The sequence below is a fragment of the Dermacentor variabilis genome, chromosome 5 (assembly GCF_050947875.1).
Source record: "Dermacentor variabilis isolate Ectoservices chromosome 5, ASM5094787v1, whole genome shotgun sequence".
Classification (NCBI taxonomy): Eukaryota; Metazoa; Arthropoda; class Arachnida; order Ixodida; family Ixodidae; genus Dermacentor; species Dermacentor variabilis.
Window position 1 is genome coordinate 60305665 of NC_134572.1, and position 13630 is coordinate 60319294.

At 42.6% G+C, this 13630-nt stretch overlaps 1 protein-coding gene across 2 annotated transcripts in view; it reads right to left on the reverse strand.

The window, feature by feature from the left end:
- LOC142582647 (cell adhesion molecule 4-like) overlaps window positions 1-3578 on the reverse strand; it is a 90874-nt gene extending 87296 nt beyond the window's left edge. For both annotated transcript variants that reach the window (XM_075692568.1, XM_075692566.1), the window contains exon 1: window positions 3529-3578. The gene's annotated coding sequence lies outside the window, so the exon portion shown is untranslated. The remainder of the gene's footprint in view (window positions 1-3528) is intronic.
- Window positions 3579-13630: the final 10052 nt, after the last annotated feature.

Here is a 13630-nt window from a genome sequence, read left to right on the forward strand (position 1 = left end):
CTGATACTCGCTGCTCGCTCTTCTGTTCCCTGCTCGTGCACGAAACGGAGAACAAGGGAGAAGTAACGGAGGGAGTGATAGAGACAGAGGAAGAGAGCTGGATACTTATGTCCTTATGCACTAATATAGCCGTGGTTCTGAACGCCGACTCGTTGCACCGGCAGTTGCAAGCGGCAGAGCGACCTGCGCGATGAAGGAATCCGGCGATCTGCGTAAGTATCCGGCGATCAGTTGCCAGTTTTTCGGAAAGGAGAACGCACGCAATCTGCCACCCGCTGCCGAGTGCTAGTGCTGCTGCTTCTGGTGCCTCCACTGTCGGTTTGCGAGGGCTGTACTGCAATGAGTGCTCGATACCGCCGCCGGCTCATTGGAGCGATTGTGCGTGGCCGTGTACGTGTGTGTCTTTGCGCGAGCGGAGAGAAGAAGGAATTTGAGAATTCCCGCACAAAATAAGGCGGCCAGGCGGTCCACCCCGCGCTCCACCACCGCCGATGTGTTTGTGTGCGAGACGTTAGCGGCGGTGGAGGTTACGGTCATTAGTCGTCGCCGAGATGCAGGGAAACGACAGATGGCAGAGAAGTTCTTAATAAGGGTCGCATGAATTGATTATCAAGTGAAAATGATCGCGACCGGCGGTTCCGGCAGGGCGGAATGGGGTGGTCTCGAATTAAGAATACTGCGTAGACCGCCGGAAGGCGGCAGGAAGAGCAGAATGGGCGTTTTGGGGAGGGCGAGGAGAGTAAGAGGAAAGAACGGGGGTGCGGAGAGAGGCGAAGTAACGGCGCCCTTTGCAGCAAGGGGAAGTAAAGGAGACGAGGGCGAAAAAGGATACGCAGAGCATTGGGGAGAGGGTATGCATTAGCGCAGCTTTCGCCCTTTCACTCACGAATAGAGTTAAGATGGCGACGCGTGGACGGGCAGGCCATCTGCTTGTTTTCAGCTTATCCGGCGGCCAGCCGAGATTTTCCTTCGCAGGAAGTATTTACATAATCGTGACTGCACCTCCCACTCATTTTCGGACCCGAGCTTTTAGGCAGCCTTTTTTTTAATTTTAGGCGAATATTCATTTGACGCGACGAGAGAACGAATGAGAGCCCTTTCCTTCTATCTATTCCCTTCTCTTCTTTTCAGCATCAATGAAGCCGCTTCGCTGCGGAGGCGCCCCGAAGGCTGCCTATATGCCTACAAACCGGACTACTGCGTGATGGTTTCTCGAAAGAATGGCACGTGGAAGCAGGCGGTGCCGAGCAACGCTTTGTATCATCTAATGAACTGTGTAATGAGCGCAGCTAAATTTTACAATCAGCATTCGTGCGCGTGCTTTAATTACTTCCACCCCTCGTGGCAATCAAGATCTAGGTCTTGATGAGTGCCCCAACGATAATGACCGATCCGAAGTTAAAATAAGAATACTTCGTCGTTCGCAGCCGATTTAACTTCACTGTTTGAAAATGGAGCCAGTGTTCTCTTGGGCACATAATGCGCGATCACCAATTTAGATTTATAAAACCAAATTCGGGGTTCTCCTTCTTTCAAAACACTTGTAATGTTTTGTCTAGTTGCGAACCACTACATTTCTCGCGATTACAGTAGGAATGTTTCCTAAACGTTCTTACATGTGTTAGAAAGCATACAATTATCACACTACAAACAAAATATATGCCATTAACCATCACATTGAGCTTTGTGATGTTGTAAATGCCCTAGTATTCACACACTTACAGTTTCTTCTTCCCAGGGGAATAAATGGAAGTTTCAGTGCAATTTGAATTATTTGGAAACTGCACCCCGTTTGCAGTACGCTTGTTCGTATCTAATATCTTTCTCGCCCACTTGGATAACTGGGTAATCTATTGCCTAATTGGCAGAGCGTCAGGCTCGAATACTGAGGGAAGTGGTTTGGAGACCAATCGTCAGACCGACTACGGTGACTGGGTATACAACAACGGGCATTCGCAATTCATCAATGAGCCTCTTTTACACCAACTTGTGGAACTGAGTGTGAGACACTGCACGCGTATGTGCCGCTCTTCAATGAAAAGAAAATAGCAGCAAACTTGTGCGATCTTTCAAAATCATAAACCCATTTTAAGCGAAGCTGTTTTGTTTGAGCAGCTGTAGTAAGAACTACAGTTGCGTGTATACTTATATCATATATGAAAACATGGCCGATATGACTGGTTCATTTGAAACAGAGTGCGAAAATTTGCTTGAAGTGCTTGAATACGTAATTTATTACACAGGCCGTAATTAACATAAACACTTTGAATATAGCTTACACATAACTCGTACCATGCCCCTTACTCAAGTCAAGTATAAACTTTGTATAACAGAGTTCTCTCAGGTTACTGAGAAACGTAGCCTAAATTGGTAATATCAAGCTGCTAAGTTTTAGCTAAAAAATTTGTCGCAGGAACGGTATCTGATTTACATAAATTTACCATACCAAACAGATTTGCCATGAGTTTTCCCCTACTTTCATTAGATTTTATCACCTTGACATTCGTACTTCTCCCAGGGAAACTGGCTAAATTGTGCCTACTTGCAAGAGACTATTACCCCTCCGGAGCACTCCCATACGTAATTTGCCGCAAAAGACGAAATTAGCCCACTCGCAGCGAAGTTTGCCCACACATTACCCATTACCTTGCCTTTACTATTGCCAAACGTAGAGAAGCTGCCTCTTTTATTTAATTAAGAAAGCCGGGTTAACATCCTATAATCGGATGATGTACCGAAAGAACGAGAATTCACCAATTCTTTTCAATGATTCTAAGCATGATCCGTTAATCTTGCATGGAAAATTGAGTTTAGGATGACTCTCATTTCTATAAAATATGCTTTTTGTAACAGTTTTTTGGCCGATTTGTAGATGTTGCTGATAGTTACCACGTGACACTTAAAAATGCTTGCTTTAGAAAGGCCTTGTAAAACAGTATTTATGTTACAGGCCTTAAACTGCTACCATCCCATGTTCACCATATTTGATCTTGGTGGCGTTTGTAGTTATGCCAGGGTAGTGAGCTAAATTTGACGCCATTCGTCAGACAATTCCAACGCTCCATAGCACTCGCATATCTAATGTATTGCAAAGGCCACAATTAACCCACACGTACTGAAGCTTGCGAACACATTACCCATAACGTGACCCTTTATTTCGCTAAATATATTCGAGGTCTCTTGTTTAGTTTAGCGACGGTACCGGAGATATCTATCAATAACGTATATGACCAAAGAAAATAGGGAAAAAACAAGGTTTGCTAAATATTTGCAAAGCTTATAATTAAGCTAGACACGTCAAAGTCACGCAACACATTGTCCTCTACATCCCACCTATCTTCATTGAATCTGAATTTGTATTGTACAGGTATTCTGGGACAGTGAAAAACGTTCATAACTGCAGTATCACACACTTGAGTAAGAAAGTTTGTGTAGCTGTGTATAACCTCAACAGACTACACACTTACCGTTCGTCAAATAAAACATGCATACTTACTACTTGAACGAAATATAAACAACGTGCCTCACCTTCACTGGGACAGCTGGAAAAATGCGACTGGATGGCTCCTATAACGCCTAAAATTCAAGGAAGACGAATACACAGTAATTACTTGCATAACACAGAAATATCGCACACACTCGAAACATCTCGTCCCCGGGCGTGTTCAACACAATGACTCTTAAGTATGAATTTTTTCCTTCGAAGGGAGCGGGGCAAATTTGTAAGCATTTCTTATAATGTCTTTAAACGAAATAAAACTAGGGTCTAGCACTTGTCATTTAACCCCTAATTCACAAACACACTTCAAATATTGCTTGCACGTTGAGTCTACCAGTCTCCCCATTGGCTAAAGATATCAATTGCGAGAGTGAATAATTTTTTTTCGGAGGACCACGAAACCCGCATATGAGGTCGTGTTTAAGTGCTTCTAGTCGTGTTAACAGCTTCGGTTCTTTAATTAAATCCTGTGCTGGCTGTAATCCAAAAAACACCTTATATATTCGGAGGACCTTGCATATTGTGTCTTGCAGTATATATATATATATATATATATATATATATATATATATATAAGAGCAGTGTGGGTGGCGATGTGCTCAGGAAGGGCTTATGATGCGAGTTATTTATAATAATTACAAATATACTGCAATAAAAGGCAGTAGACTTCTGCAACCTTTCGGAATTTCTAGGGAAGCTGTTTCTTTCGGAGAGCAGCATTATTTTTTCTTACCTTTATGTAATTAGAATACAGATTCTCAATTGTTGCCCGGATACAATTAACCTAGGGACTCATCCGTTTAAAAGCTTTCGAGCACTTGCTTAAGAAATTTCAGCAGGTCCGTATTTCATCAACAAACATTTAACATCCCCAGTTCATGAGCTCTAATGTTCCCCCTAGTACCAAATTTGATCTCACTGGTTGTCGAGTCTTTCTAGTATAGCTAGGTTTATTCTACGCAGCTCATAAAATACTGTTCTAACTTTTCGGAGCGCTTTAATGAGCAAACTACTGCAAATGTCGTAATTATGTCAGACATTTTGAATTTTGTCTACCCATCCGCCGTACCCTGTTCTTTATTTTCACAAAATGTAAGCAGTATACAATTTACCGAGGACAACAACAGGCGCTTCCTATAACGCATGTAAGAGGACGAAAACAAGGGTTCTGTAATGTTGTGCAAGGCTCATAGATAACGCCGAAGCGTTAATGTTTTGCCATACAGACAACGCGACAGCAAATCATCCCGCGTTTCTTGCTGTGTACCACCTTCGCATTGTGCATTCAGAGATAGTGATACCAGGGACATTGGACCGTCCGCTGTAGTTAGTACTGTATAACAAGTACTGCATTTTGTTTTTTGGTGTCAGTTTGCGTCCTTCTTAGTTATAATCTGACAAATTTCCGTAAACGGCCCTGTATACAATATAGTTCTGGATTTCTCTGCATGAGTTTACGCCAAATCCAACTTTCTCATGGATACTATGCGTTGTTCCTGCATGTCTTAGCAAACGCTTTATTCCCTGTGGAACAATAACTTTGATAGATATCTTTAGCCTCGCCTTAATATTAGCGGCACGCTGCATGCAGTGCAAATTGGATCATATATTATGACTAAAACGCTACGGGCTATATTCACAAATATCTCAGCTAGAATTATTCGTAACATTCCTGCCAATCGTGCTACCGGACTTATCATTAGCGAAGGTGGTAGGCCGATAGCAAAGGCCACTTACAAGCGAAAATATTTGGGAATTGAGCCCTACATCTGTGCGATTTTCGCGGCATATGACATACGTTTCCTCTATCTTCCGGGAAAATTTAATATCGACACAGCCATGAGTTTTCTTGCAACTGGTGTTGATCGTTTCTTTCTTTTACTTCTTTTACGTGCGCACAATTTTCGCACACGTGTAGTTATTTGGTCTGGAAAGGTCAATGTAGCGGCACTTCCGAATATCCTCTCAAACGACAAAATTCCGCAATTCAGTCGCGGAACTGTCACAGCTGCCCCCTTCCCCCCCCCCCTCCACACAAAAGTTTTGACATTACCAAACCCTACCTATAGCAAAATCCAACAAGCGCTCGCTCTGGTTCAAGTGGAACACACTGTGTCCAATGTTTCATTTATTTCCCTTGTCGCGAATTCATCTCCTCCCAACTATAGATATGGGCACGGATAGGAAAGCGAGGGTTGCTTTGTCCAGTCCAACTTGAATGAGGACAGCCGTTTTTCTTGCCCTCCCCGTTCTCCATTCACCGAACAACGCGCCTCACGCAATGCTGACAGAAGCTCTGTATCGCCACTCCAGAAAACAATGAAGATACGCGCCTGACAGAAGGGACGACGTCACATGGTTGTGGCAGACCACATTGAATGCTTCAATGGAAATGCTTTTCAGCAGCTGAGAATGTAGCGTAAACGACCAAGCGTGAACGGAACCTCAGACTCAGAAAAAAAGGAAACTACGTAATTTCAGCTTTGTTCAATTAGTAAGTTCTTTACACATCTTTGCGCAGATCTGCGTTGTTTCTCCGAACAACAGGTGCAGCCTCTATCAAACGGTAACGTCCGCGACAATGGCGTCTTGCTGTCTGCTGCAGCTGGGCGTGACAGTCCACAAAGCGGCGCTTGTGCTTCTGGGTATAGCAGCTCCCGTTTCATAAGGTTAAGTATAGGCTCAAGCTTGCTTATTTTTTTCCCTTGTACGTGATTACTATTTTCGTACATTCCTTTGTTGTTTGTCGATACGCCCAATTTCCTGGAGCTTCAAGAAAGTGGCTCATAAGCGTCAGAGCAGCGATCTTCGGCTTAGTTCTTGGGACAAGCACCGCGAAGCTATTGGAGAAGGGTTGTCACAGTGCCTCTAAAGCAAAGTTTTCTTTCCAAAAACTGAAAGATCTAGGCAGGTAACATGATCGGAGAACGATCACACTGAGGGATGGAAAGCTAATTAACAGATAGCCTGGCCGCTGAATCAAGCGCATGGCCTTTTACTCTGCGAAGCGACAAAAAAGTTAAGGACAGAAAAATAAAAGAGGATTAAGAGAACTTTCTCTCTGACTCACTGACCAATTACGGGCAGTCCAGAAGCAGTCCAGAAGGCCCGCGATGTGGCTAAAGGGCTCGGCCTGACAGTCCCAACGTGGGAGAGGCCAGCGTCAACCAAGGGTTGACCTTCAGGAACCAGTAAATTCCTTCATACCATACCATATTAAGCGTACTTTCACTTGTGGCGCTGTTGCGAGAACATATGTTTTAGATTATTCATTTTCTGTTTGTCGGAAAATGTCTGTGCTTGCTTTCAATCTTTGTTGACAGTAGCTTGAGAAACGGAAAGCGCTACGGTAGAAAAATTATGCCGTAGGCAAAAGGTAATGTGACTTTCTCCATGACATGATCCCAAACAAGATTTTAGTCGTGTCTTCGTAATGTTATAGTGTACCAGGTGCTTTATTTGTGTGTTCACACACACACACACACACACACACACACACACACACACACACACACACACACACACGCACGCATACATGCATACATACGTACATAATGTATATATATATATATATATATATATATATATATATATATATATATATATATATATATATATATATATATATATTATAGCGATATTTATATTCACTAACGCTCTGAATTGGAGTATTAACTTTGTAAGTAAAAGCGGAGCGCGTCGTTTTATTAGTGAAAGTCATAACAACGGTTTTTACGGATGTTAATTGTTATTTTTCCCGGTAGCGCACGAAGAGCTAAAAATTAGAAAATGATTTTTTGAAGCTCTAGATGGTCATGAAAGCAGGAAATTCTGAGATATAGTACGCAGTCATCCGCATACAAACGTATGTTTGAGGTTATGTGATGAGGCAAATCATCTATAAAGATCAAGAAAAGCAATGGACCCAGCACTGATCCTTGTGGCACTCTTGAGGGCACTTCTGTCGCCCTAGACTTAGCTCTGTTAAAGGGCACAAAGTGAGGTCAATCGGAAACAAAACTAGAAATCCAGCTGAGAAGGGAGGATTATTAAGGATGGCGTCAAGTTTATAGGTCAATTTCGAATGAATCACTGTATGAAATCCCTTTGAAAAATCAATGAAGATTGAATCAATTTGGTTACTCGCATCGAGGTTAATGCAAATGTCGTGTGTAAATTCAGTTAGCTGTGTTAATGTGCCGAACCTTCGTCTGAAGCCGTGCGGGCCATTAGTAATCTTTTGTGACTCAAGGTATTCCATAGTGTGTTTGTAAATAATGTGCTGTAACATTTTACACGAATGAGAGATTATAGAAATTGGTCTATAATTAGATAAAACGTGTTTGTCACCAGTCTTGAATAAAGGAAGAACTTGAGCCATTTTTTCAGGATGAGGGTACTGTAGAGGACGCCAGGGACTTGCGAAATATGACAGTGAGGTAGTGACAGGTCCATAATGAGTACCGTACCAAAAACAAGTTCGGAATGCCATGTGGCCCAGGAGACTTCTTAATATCGAGTTTCAATATTAAGTTCCAACACACCTTCTTCGGTAATGTTAATGTCATTGATGGATGCCTCACTACGAGCAATGGTGTCTGGTTGGATGAAATTGTGGTCACGAGTGAAAACGGAGTGGAAATGATCATTAAATGCGTTTGATAAACGAAATTTATCATTGGTAGAATCATTGTTAATCACCATAGAAGTTGGGGTCGTATCACGTGGCAAAACAGACGAACAAAATTTACGCGGGTTGAATTTAGTAGGTCCTGCAGCTGCGCACGGAAGAAGAAATCCTCAGCGCAATTAATTTTCAGTCTACGAGCCTGTTTTGCTTTAATGAAACTCATCATGGCTGCCTGATTGTTTCAGCGCCTCTTACACCTTAGTCTATTTACACGACGTGCCAGATCTAATGCACCTCGCGTCATCCAGGGAATTTTCACATTTTTCTTCTTTGCTTTGAAAGGAATAAAACACTGAATACTTTTTTTAACCAAGCATTAGAAATAAGTTACCAATGCGTTAACATCACAAGTAGAACTTAGGGCAGCAAATTCTTCAACACCGTCAGCTTCTATTATTGAAACATCATCAGCGCGATTAAAATCAGGGAATGCAGGGAAAACCAAATTTTCCTTAGTGGCCGAGAAATTTAAGGACACAAGAACGGCCTGGTGATCAGAAATGACCTCAATGACATCACTTCTGTAACATTTTGCAGTAATGTTAGAACTAACGAAAACCAAGTCGAGGACAGAACCGCATCGTTTAGGTTTATGGCTAATCTGGACAAGGTCGAATAAAAGAGAAAAGGCAACTAGTTGTCATTTATGGAGGTCTCTTTCACAAGTGTTAAAGTAGGCCAATGAATGCAGGGGGCAATAAAATCATTTATGCAAATGAGGTTATCCGTACTTAGCTGCTGCTCGTTAATATAACGACTAATACAGAGGAAGAAATCATACAGAGGAACTTGGTGGACGGTGAGCACCGCCTATCACGACATGTGATTTGTCTAGATAAAGTGTACAACAGACTGATTCTATGTGACCTTGTGGGGACAATCGTGAAAACTTGAGATGCGACTGAAAAAGCAACGCAACGCCGCCACCTTTAGAGTGACACCGATCTGCGCGAACCGCAACGTAGCCAGGAGAAGTGAACTCGGAGTCTAGTATATCATCATGCAGCCAAGTCTCTGTGTACTAACCACATGAAGCGAGTGTGCAGAATTTAATGACAAAAAGCCTCCGAACTTGTTAGTTACGCTCCTGGCAGTGATGTTTAAAATTGAAAGGTTACAATTGGAACTACGAGGCAATCAGTCAGAAGTGGAACGTAGTGACTCAGAAGGTTTAGCTGCAGCTGAAGAATCGGGCGATGTTGACCCGGATGTTCTGTTAATGAAGGATCTCGGGTCTCGGATAAGGGCATTCCACACATCATCCCAAGTGTAGCGCACTTTGTCGATAAAAACGTAATCATAGCGTAGCTCAACAGCAGAGCCCTGTCTTCGGAAAGGTGCTGAGGCGTCCCAAATTTTTTTTTTCCGAACTGCACGAACGCTGGCTGAAAAATCCTCAGTGATGTAATATTCCGATCCTTGAAGCTTCGAGACGTTTTTCATCACCGCAGACTTTTCCCGAAAATCCAGCAGCTTAAGAATAACTGGGCGCGGACGCCCTCTGCGCTTTCCGCCAATCTTGGGGCAACGCTGAATGTGTGGGGGCGTAATTTGCAGTATACCAGAAAATATTTGTTCAACCCCCTCTAGCAAAGTATTCTCATTTTCATCCGGTTTTTCGTCCAAGCCGTGTATAATAATGTTATTGCGACGGGATCGGTTATCAAGGTCGTCGTTCTTGGCAAACAACTGAGCCATAGTTGGAGTTAGTGTTTTAACCTGGGAGCGGAGAAGATCGGAAATATTGGCATCAACCTTCTGGCCTGTTGTAGGCGACTTAAGTATACTGCTACACGGTTTTCTATCGCATCAAAACGCGAGTTTACAGATGCTTGGAATGAATTAATTTTGGCAAGGTGCTCAGCCATCAGTTTTTGTCGTTCAAGAACCTCAGTAAGCATAGTGACAATGCCAGCATTTTCGGTAGAACATGCCGCAGCAGCCGAATGTTGGGTGGTCATCGTGGAGCACGTAGAGCGTGCAGAAGAACTGTTACTAGAATCATTACTTTTCGATCAATTGCCGAGCTTTTTTGAGGGATCAACTTTGGGGGAGCCAGGATTCAGCTCCACATCTCCACTCAACAAAAGGCAAATGATACAGTACAAGACATCCAAGCATAAATCATCAGCGTCTTGTGGGTAAAGAAACAGCAGCAGTGATTGACGGTCGGATTTCAAGCATCGAGAATTTCCGAAATAGCATACCTGCACAATGAAGAAACAGCGTTTTAGCATCGTGTCACCACTGCTGTCACCCTGCCCACTGACGAGCGAAGCCTTCAGCGCCGTTTTTAAACCCTTGATTGGTGACGACGGGGTATCGCTCCAGATATGGATGGTGTGCGTTCAAGTACCAGAGTATGTTTAGCCAGTATGCCAACTGCTGCAGTACTTATTGCTAGTGGTACTTTAATACCCTTAACTAGCTTGCTTCATTGAATACTTATTCGCGGGAAGTCTGATATTCTAGTAATACTCAACTTTTCGGGCTGTTTACTATAATTTTTAATCTACTGTGCAAGCTAGAATGTCCCCGCAGGCAAGCATAGTTCTCAAACTTGTCCCTGGGTTAAAATAGCAACACAACGCTCGTGTTGTTCTCGTTCTTCTTTTCTTTTCCGTGGTGGACAAGCAAGCCAGCGATGTTTACCCTAAAGCATAATAAGTCCCGACTTTGTCCATGCATAATATTTGCGTTTTGGCATATTCCAGTACGCGCCAAAATTTTAATTAACCGTCTAGTGGACGTCGAGTATGTCACGTTGCCTCGTTATGACAAAATGTTTCTGTTGGCTGTCTTCCTATATCCCTTTGGCAGTTTATGTTTTTTAAATGTTTTTGCTTTGGTTTAAATGATTAATGCTCTATCTACTAGTATATATATCAACAAAAATTTTTTTTCAGTGCGTCAGACTGTTCATAACTCGCAGTGGTTATAACTTCCATGTTGCAATACATACGTCCACTGCTGCCGAATGAAATGAAGTTACGTTAATTTCAGAGCGTGTTGATGAAATAATGATGAGATGTGAGCCAAAAATTGTATAGAGGGAGTGATTACTGTGCACTTTTGTGCTAGAAACTAATTTGTCACAGGAATTGCTATTCGTAACCATAACTACATACGAAGGAAAGTAACACACAACTGCTGGAGGAAATAATAAGCTCATTTATAAGCGTTCATAACAGGCTCGGATAGCAATCGCGCTCAGTCATTCCCTGTTTTCATTATCGGAAGTTATTTGGTAGGCAGCAACAAATATTTTGTTTGGCTTATTCGCCAGGGTTTGTACTCCGTATACTGGCTACAGTCCTTATATTATCATCAGGCGCAAGTTTTAGGGAAAGAAGGTGCCATCTCTGCCAAATTTGCACCTTCTGGCTATAGCGAGGTAGGCACACGTTGAGAATTCATTCTACTGAATGAATTATTAACTGAATAATCAATTAATCAATAATTCAATCAATCAATCAATTAATAAGGCGGCCCGAAGCTTGCAACGTCGTGCAAGAATAGGTGTAGACTAGTGTACTAGAGCTTAAAATCGTTGCGACACCTACCTAATTACATTAAAGGACAGCGCCACCACGTCTAATCAATATATAGTGTGATACATGCAGGAAAATATTGTGGCTATTAGGGACAGGCACACAGATACAATGGCATAACCAGTGCATATCTAAGCGTCAGGAGGATGTACCCACTGCCGAATCCCAAATTGAGCAGGAGGCAGGCCGTCACCTGCAGACAGCTCCAGACGAACACCTTCCCTAACCCATTCAATCTGAAACGTATCTTCCCTGATAAGCATCAGGACGACACATGCACATTGTGGCAGGAAGGACCAGCAACACTCAAACACCTGCTGTGGGAGTGCAATTTAGTTATAGGAAGGAGGGTAGTTGCTCCGGAAACCCTGCCGTCGAGGTGGGCCACCGGTCTGCGCAGCTCAGACCTTGGCATGGAGACGTGGGCAGTCGACCAAGCCCGTGAGCCGGCGTTGAGGCAGGGCCTTGACGTTCGCGCGTGGGAGACTGAGCTCAGGTCGCGTTAAACCTTGCCGGATTTACAATAAAGTTGTATCCATCCATTTATCCATTAGCACAGTAGCCTCCGAACTCTCCGGCGCTGCGCGTGCCATGTTTTTTCACAATCTCTTTAGCCGCTCTGTACTGGAGCTGTCCGAGGGCCGTGTCTGCATGTGAGTACGCCACGCTGCTCTACTTAGACGATGAATAACATCGTCATAAAGACGTCCTTCTCTATCTTAGTTAGTCTCTGCTCTACTTAGACGATGAATAACATCGTCATAAAGACGTCCTTCTCTATCTTAGTTAGTCTCTGCTCTACTTAGACGATGAATAACATCGTCATAAAGACGTCCTTCTCTATCTTAGTTAGTCTCTGCTCTACTTAGACGATGAATAACATCGTCATAAAGACGTCCTTCTCTATCTTAGTTAGTCTCTGCTCTACTTAGACGATGAATAACATCGTCATAAAGACGTCCTTCTCTATCTTAGTTAGTCTCTGACTATGATAGACCATAGGTGAGTGTGTCACAGTTACGCAATCTTATTCTAAGAATCTGCTCTATCTACTACAGAAATTCAAGGTGGTAAGACGATCATTTAGGCGTTTTGTCTATAGTGGTGTCTCGTAACTGTACTTCATAAATAGATAATTGTGATAGCAGTTTTACAAGCACGTACACTCTGATAGGAGTGACGTCATTCATGTAATTCGGATGTCAGAACACGCTATACGGTAGTGTGCCGGAGATAACATATTTATTTATTTGTTATTTATTTATTTACAATGCTGCTACTCTCACTTGAGAGCGTGGCAGTTGGGCGATACAGTATACATGTATATGAGAGAGCATCTAGGCAGCACAGTTAATTGAAAAAAAGGAAAATAATAAGAAAACAATTGTCCAAGGATGGCAATATAAGACGGAAGCTGAATTTAGAAACAAAGATGCACGTTTTCACATGACAATTAATTAACATGACACTAGCAGTGAAGAACCTGTAAGTAACCAGTTATACATTAAATAGTAGCGAACTGAAAGATAAAACTTAACGCGTCAAGAAATCTTAAAGTTATGTGAATAGATGCGCGTAAAACACATACACTTTGAGAGCGAGAAGAAACGAATTGAAAAGGACAAAGAAAATTGGGCGTCAAAAGCAACACAATGCAAAATTTGTGACGATGATTTATGCGAAGATAAATCATTTTATTTACGCCCTGCAGCTTCTAATTGTGAGGTAAATTCGGACAGCGATTTGATGGCGGTTATAGCAGGATCAAGTCTGTTCCATTCAGCTACTGTAAGGGGGAAGGATGAATACTTAAACGTGTCGTTGTTGCATGTGTATTCTGTTAAAGTGTACGCATATTGTTACGTGTTTTTCGAGCCTCAGAAAATTAAA